Below are 7,726 nucleotides of genomic sequence, written 5' to 3'. Positions count from 1 at the left end.
GCTTCTGCACAACAAAGGAAACAATCAACAGAGTGAAAAGACAACCTTCAGAATGCGAGAAAATATTTGTAAACTATATACATCCAACAAGGGATTAATATCCAGAATATACAGGGAAATCAAACAACTTCACAGTAGAAAAACCCAAAAATAATCCGATTAAAAAATTGGCAAAGGAACTGTGTAGACATTTTTCAAAAGAAGACATACTAATGGCCAACAGACACATGAACAAATGCTGAATATCACTAAGCATCAGGGAAATGCAAGTCAAAACCACATCAAGATAGTATATTACTGCTGGCCAGTTAGCTCAGCTGGTTAGAGCACAGCCTTATAACACCAAGGTCATGGGTTCAGATCCCCGTACTGGCCAGCTGCAAAAAAGTGAAGATAGTATATTACCTTTGCTAGAATAGCTACTATCAAAAAGACTGAGAATAACAAATTCTGGCGAGGACACAGAGAAAAGAGAACTCTTCCACACTGTTGGTGGGACTGCAAATTAGTGTAGCCATTATGGAAAACAGTATAACAGTATGGAAGTTTCTCAAACAACTACAGCTGGAACTACCATATGATCCAGCAATCCCACTTCTGGGTATATACCCATAGGAATGGAAATCATCATTTAGAAGGGATATCTGCACTCCCATGTTTATCTCAGGTCTATTTACAATAGCCCAGATATGGAACCAACATAAAATTGTAACTTTTTATATTAGACATTTGCATTTATTACTTTGCATATACATATTTTAGGTAATAGATTTCATGAAAACCAAGTAAAGTAATAAAGACCTGATTCCAAAAATAGACAATGACATCACAACAAAAGAAAGACAGAGAGTTGAATTGTGGTTACTACGGGCTGTTGGGGTGGGATTGGGAAGACACTGGTCAAAGCATACAAAATTTCAGTTAGACAGGAAAAATGTTCAGGAGATCTATTGTCCAATATGGTGAATTTAGTTAATAACAATGTACTGTATGTTTGAAAATTGCTGAAAGTAGATTTTAAATGGTCTTATCCTCCCCAAATTGTAAGTACATGAAGGAATGGATAAGTTAAATAGCTTGATTTACTCATTCCACAATATAATCATATATCAAAACATCATGTTTTACACCATTAAATATATACAATTTCTGTCAATTAAATAGCAATAATTTCAAAATGAAAAAGAAGACATGAAATGGACTTGGATAAAATATGTATAAAATCCTATTTAAGACATATCCAGAATTTAAAAGAAATATTTACAACTTAATAATAACAACCTTATCAAAAAGCAAGCAAATGGTTTGAACAGACAGATCATTAGAGTAGATGTACGAATGGCCAATAAACACATTAAAAATGTTTATATCACTAGTTATTAGGGAATACAATTTAAAATAAAAATGAAATATTATTTTACACTGACTAAAATAGCTTTAATAAATAAGACAGAAAATAATGCATGTTGGCACAGATATGGAGAAACAGATCCCATACACTGCTAGCAGGACTGTAAATGGTACAACCACTTTAGAAAATATATTGACAGTTTCTTAAGAATTTAAACATAAAACTACCATACTATTCAGCAATTATTTCCTAGGTATCTACCCAAGAGAAATTAAAACATATGCCCACACAAAGACTTGTACATAAATGTTTATGGAAGTGTTAATTTATAATTTCTCAAAACTAGAAACAGCCCAAATATCCATCACCCTTTGGGCAGATAGTCAAATGTGGTATACTTACACAATTGAATACTGTTCAAGAGTAAAAAAGAACAAAATATTGATACATGCTACATTATAAAAGAACTTCAAAAACATTACACTAAAAGAAAAAAAAAGCCAGATCGAAGAAACCACATATTGTAGTATTCCATTTATATGTAATGTCTAGAAAATGCACATTTACAGAAACAAATAGACTAGTGGCAGCCTGGGGGTAGGAATAGGGGTAAATTGTAAATGTACACAAGAAATCATATTGGGTGGATGAAAATGTCCCAAAACACATTTATGATTATGGTTTCATGACTCACTAAAGCTACTAAAAGTCATTCAAATGCACATTTGAAATTAGTGAATTTTGCAATTTGTAAAATATAGCTCAATAAAGCTGCTAAAAATAAAATTAAACCTAACACAATGATTATACACTTATCCAATTTTGCTTTCTGTGTTTTGCAACTGTATTACTTGGTGTTATAAATACCTTCTTGTGGACTGAACCTCTTTCCATGACAAAAACTTTCTCTTTCTTTAGTGGTGCTGCGTGCTATAAAGTATACTTTCAGTGAAATTACCATAGTGATTCCATATTTATTTTTATTAATGATTGCATAGTATTTTATTTTATTTTCTTTTACTTTCAAAATTTCTGTTTAATCAGATTTAAAGTGAGTCTCTTCTATGCAGCATATAGTTGGATTTTTAAAATGTGGTATGCTATTTTTTTTCCTTTAATTGAAATTTTTAGACCATTTAATGTATATCTTAATTACTGATATATGTGTACTTATATCTACCATCTTATTACTCATTTTCTATTGGTCCCACATGTATTTGCAGCCCCTTTTTCCCCTCCATAGTTTTGTTCATCTCAATTGTTTCATTTTCCACTTTTCCTTTGTATCAGCTTTCTGATTATATAGTCTTTTGCTGTTTTTTAGTGGTGAACTTAGTGATTACAATAGTTACTCTTGAGCATTTAAAATCCAGTATATATCTTAGTGCAGTTAGCAATTCCTAAGCAGTGAAAAGACCTTAGAATTCTTTAAATAAATCTAATCACCTTTCTCCTTTTGTGACACTGTAGTCAAGGGCTTAAATCTTTACATATTTTAAACCGTGCGTGACAGTTTCAATATTTGGTCTCAGATCTACTTGTTGAGTATTACACTATAGTTGCGGTTCTTTCCTTTTGAAGCTGAATACTTGCAGTCAATATTGGTCTTTCAAGGCCCTTGAGATCACTAGAATAATTCATTCTCTTCTCTCCACTGGCCTCTTCCCACTTGCTGATCCTTGCAGTTTTGTTGGTGTCATTGTTCCCCTATCTACTCATATTCCAGAATTCCTGATATTTTACTAGTATTTTTAAAGGTGATATGCAAAGTCATTTTCATTTTTTTATTTTTAGTTTGTTTTGTTTTGGGTTTGTTTGTTATCCTAGCTGCTCAGCATTGTTTGTGAGGGTTTTTAGGGAGATTTTAAAAATCTGTAATATTGCCATCACTTTGCTCATGCCAGACAGGTTTAAAGTGTTTATTTTTTTACCTTTAACGTTATATCTTTAACCCATGTGATCTAAAAGAAGACAAAAAACAGCAATATTTAATATTATGCAGCTAATGGCCTCATTCAAAAAAGAGTAGTATGCAGTATAATGAAGACAATGTTCTATAAAAACATGTTTGTATTAATGTTTTATTTTTATGTTAGTTTATTGCAATCCAAATTGATTTGTAAAAGTGTTACTCTTTTTATGCACTATTGTTTAATAGACTTTGAAGCAAAGCATGTGTACATGCCTAATTGAACATTATATGAAAGAGATGTGATACATTGGCTGCAGAAGGTATTAGTGACCAGACTCAAATTTAGTGCACGTGAATCTCTTCTCTGCTCCAACACCTTCATACCAGGGATTGTCCTACAGAGAAATTGGGAGTCTAAGCCAACTTGAGCAGACATTTTGTCCTGAACCACGTAATTGCTGTTGTGTTGAAGTGTAGCAAGTTAGCTTTCTAAAGGAAAGGCAGTTGTTAGGAATTAAGAGAAATTTCATCATAGTATCCTAAATTTGCCATCAGAAAACTTTAAAAAGACACTGTATTTTCACATTTTATTTAGTAACACACTTAATTGTGCCACCATAAACATGTTCTGAGATTTAAAAAAAATTGTGTGAGAAGCTACTTCATTCTATGCAAACAGTTAAGTATTTATTTTATAACTAAGTCAAAATATAAGGTTTTCAACTCATGGACTGTCCTGCAAATGCATATTTCCTGAAAATAAATTTTGCATAAAATGTAGGTATAATATATTGCCATTGTGCTGTATGAAAGGAGAGAAGGTTAGCACTCCCTTGACAATGGAAGAGGCCCTTGGGCCTGACAACATACATACAGTTAAGAAATTGCCACCAACTTCGTGGCATCTAACCATCATTTTACCTGCACCCCCATGTTTATCACAACTCTATTTACAATAGTCAAGAGTTGGAACCAACCTAAATGTCCATCATCAGATGACTGCGAAAGGAAAATGTGGTATGTATACACAATGGAATATGACTCAGCTATAAAAAAAAAAAAAAGAATGAAATATAAGGCACAGAAAGACAAACACCATACGTTGTTACTCGTAAGCGGGCGCTAAAATAATGAACATGTAAATAAAAGAAAGAAAGATACAACATTCACAATAATGCATTGAACTTTCAAAAGGACAACTGGGGTTACTAGAAGTGGGAAGGGAGAGGGAAGGGAGGAATGGGTAAAGAGCCACAAATAGCAATGATAGTATATATTATTGAAAATAATAATAATTCTGATGTGAGCATCACATATTGCACATGAATATTGATATTCAGTTCTGTACCCCACAGATATGTACAATCAACTTCATTACAATAAAAATAAATAAATAAAAAGAAAAAATGAAAAATTATGTACTGCCGTTAATATTAACTGGATAAATTCTAAACTCAGTTGCTATGTACTTGACAAACACACTTTGAAACAAGCACTTATCCAGCTGCTATGACTAAATAAATCTCTTGAGCACATTGCTCGCTATACCAAATATGCTTCAAAAATGTGTGTTTGTCATTTTATACTGATTATCTTAATAGGCAACATATGCCTGTAAGTTCAAAGCAATGCTGTTTTAATAAGTATGTCCCAAGATATTCAACTGGTTAATTAAATACCAAATAATTGCTAAAATCACTAAGTGACATTTAATTAGAACACTAATTGATATTATAATTTTCTTTCCTTATCTTATTTCATATTAATAAAATTTTAAAACATGTATTCTAAAGGAGAATAAAGTGATATAGCATAGGACATTATTACTACTAATAATATAGTTTTAATTCTTCTAACTTTTTTTTCTATTGGCCTGATCAAAAAATGTCTTTTAAAATAAACTATCTCTTGAATTTATAACTCTATTCCGTTAAAGTAATTTGGGATCTTAGTTCTTCCTAAATTTTACAGTCTAAGTAGGAGATCGACATGATTGTACTTTTAAAATTTACTCCATTAGGAATATTTGATATGTGATGTGTTGTGCGTGGGTTTTTAAACTCCACACTTTTCCATTAGAAGAAGGTTGAAGTCAGAGCCATGCTAACATTGCCAGAAGGGAAGTATTATTCTTAGGGTAAAAGTAGAGAGGTCACTGTTATCAAGCAAACAAATATTTATTAACTGATTAATGCCTACTTAACACAGGACAAGACATGTATTATATATAGCTTATATACACACTCACACACACACACACACAAACATACATACACATATATATGAGACTATATTTCAACCTGCTTTAACTACAACTGAAAAATTAGCCAGAGATGGTCACTAGCAGAGGTGCAAAGTAACAATGGCCAAAAAACTGTTATAGGAAAAACAAAACATCTCAGTAAAGACCAAAAATGACTCCTCTGCAAAAGACGGAGGAAAACTTGAGCAAACTCAGAAATAACTTACAAGTACAGCAGGATGCAGAAGACAAAGTGAATAATCATGGATAAAAGACACTAGAATATGGCTTCACTTTGCATAAAGTCTTAAGATATGAATATGAATTTTTGTTGTAACCGAGGGATCAGAGCATAAAGACAAAAGAGTTATGTGAGCTTATGCAGAAGGATTAAATGATCGATCACCAACAACTGTAATCAAGAAAAGGAGAATCCAGAGGGTGAATCATTCCATTGAAGATATAGATGAGGTAAAGTTCATTCTGATAAAAAATTTGGAAACCCAGGGAATATTAGCTTCCATATTCAGGTGTTGAATTTACATTTGAAATATGTATTGCTTAATATTAATTAATTTCATATATAGTTAACTTTATGGTAAATGCTCCTGTATACCAATCCTAAAATACAGATGATATTAATAGCAACGGTTGTTGAAAACAAATATGCTGTCAAAAGTAACATTCCATAAAATGAAATGTCTAGAGAATTTGTAAAAGGGTACATAAACATGGATAAAATATAACCAAGCTCTAAAAACACACTAAGTACCAAAGATTTCATAAGTGAGAGCCATACAATTATGAAATGCTTAAGCAACCCTTTTTTCTATCCTTTTTAGAATATTACAGTTGGGACAGCTTATTAGTTATTCCACAAACTCTAAGCCCATTCTTCCAGTGTCCATACCCATTTTGTAATGCTCCAATTTCTAATTCTGGTAGGTGGCAAGATGAATGCTCAACAATATTATAAATATTTTCCTAGGTGAAAAATTAGTTTATATATTATGAGCATTAAAAAAATAAAGCAGCAAAGATGTACACGAACACATAGAGGCACAATATGCACATAGAGATACACACATGAATAAATTGTGCACATCATTTTTACAGTGTTAAATTTGTCAATAAAATATAGCAACACTGATTGTCTCTTCTCCCTTTTTTTCTTGAAATAGATAAATACATGTGTAGATCATTGTAATGCTCATGAATTAACTGCAATATTTATGATATATGATCCAGCAATCCCACTACTTGGTAAATAACCAAAAGGATGGAAATCATCATGTGGAAGGGACACCTGCAGTCCCATGTTTACCTCAGTTCTATTCACAATCGCCAAGATATAGAACCAAACTAAATGTCCATCTACAGACAATTGGGTAGAGAAAGTGTATTATATATACCCAATGGAATACTACTTGGTCATAGAAAAGAATGAAATTATGCCATTCCCAGCAGCATGGATGAGCTTGGAGAAAAATATGTGAAGTGAAATAAGCCACACACAGAAAGAGAAATACCACATGTCCCCATTCTAAGTGACAGCTAAAATAAACAAAAAATAATAATGACAAGTTGAACTTTCATAAGGAGAGAACAGAACTGTGGTTAGTAGAAGGTGGAGAGCGGAAAAGGTAGAGAAGATAGTGAGATGTTGGTTAGTGGACAAAAACCAGCTAGATAGGAAAAATAAGTTCTGTTGGTGTACAGTTGAGCTAGACATCTATAATTAACAGTAATTTACTGAGTGTTATCAAATGTCTAGAAGACAGGAGATCAAATGTCTTCATTACAAAGAAATACTTACATTTTGTAGTGATGAATATACTAATTATTCTGATTTATCATCATACACTGTATTGAAATATAACTTCAGACCCCACAAATACATATAATCAACATGTTTCAATTTAAAAAATCATAAAAAAAATTATATTAAAATTTTGAAATTTGAATTTGGAGGACGAAGGTTAATTTATTTCAATAATACTAATGGCACACCTGGATATAATCTGGATGTATTGTATTCAAATGCCTGCTTATATCATGTACAAAATTAAATTTCAGATTATTGAGTTTTCTAATGCAAAATCATAAGAAAAAAGACCTTAGAGGAAAACTTAGACCATTATGTGTTAAAGATTAAAATCAGTCTACCCTGCAAATCATGAATTTGATATACGTTGAAGGCTACTTACTCATATTTACTTTT

The 7,726-nt window shown here is 31.8% G+C and overlaps 1 non-coding gene across 1 annotated transcript; it reads left to right on the top strand.

Moving 5' to 3' along the window:
- The first annotated feature begins 4,062 nt into the window (after nucleotides 1-4,062).
- On the top strand, nucleotides 4,063-4,184 carry LOC134368831 (U6atac minor spliceosomal RNA). Its single transcript, XR_010022528.1, has one exon. It is a non-coding gene; the product is annotated as a U6atac minor spliceosomal RNA (small nuclear RNA).
- Nucleotides 4,185-7,726: the final 3,542 nt, after the last annotated feature.

This window comes from Cynocephalus volans, chromosome X (assembly GCF_027409185.1).
Source record: "Cynocephalus volans isolate mCynVol1 chromosome X, mCynVol1.pri, whole genome shotgun sequence".
Classification (NCBI taxonomy): Eukaryota; Metazoa; Chordata; class Mammalia; order Dermoptera; family Cynocephalidae; genus Cynocephalus; species Cynocephalus volans.
The sequence above is the reverse complement of the archived record's forward strand: the minus strand, read 5'-3'. Positions and strand labels throughout refer to the sequence as shown.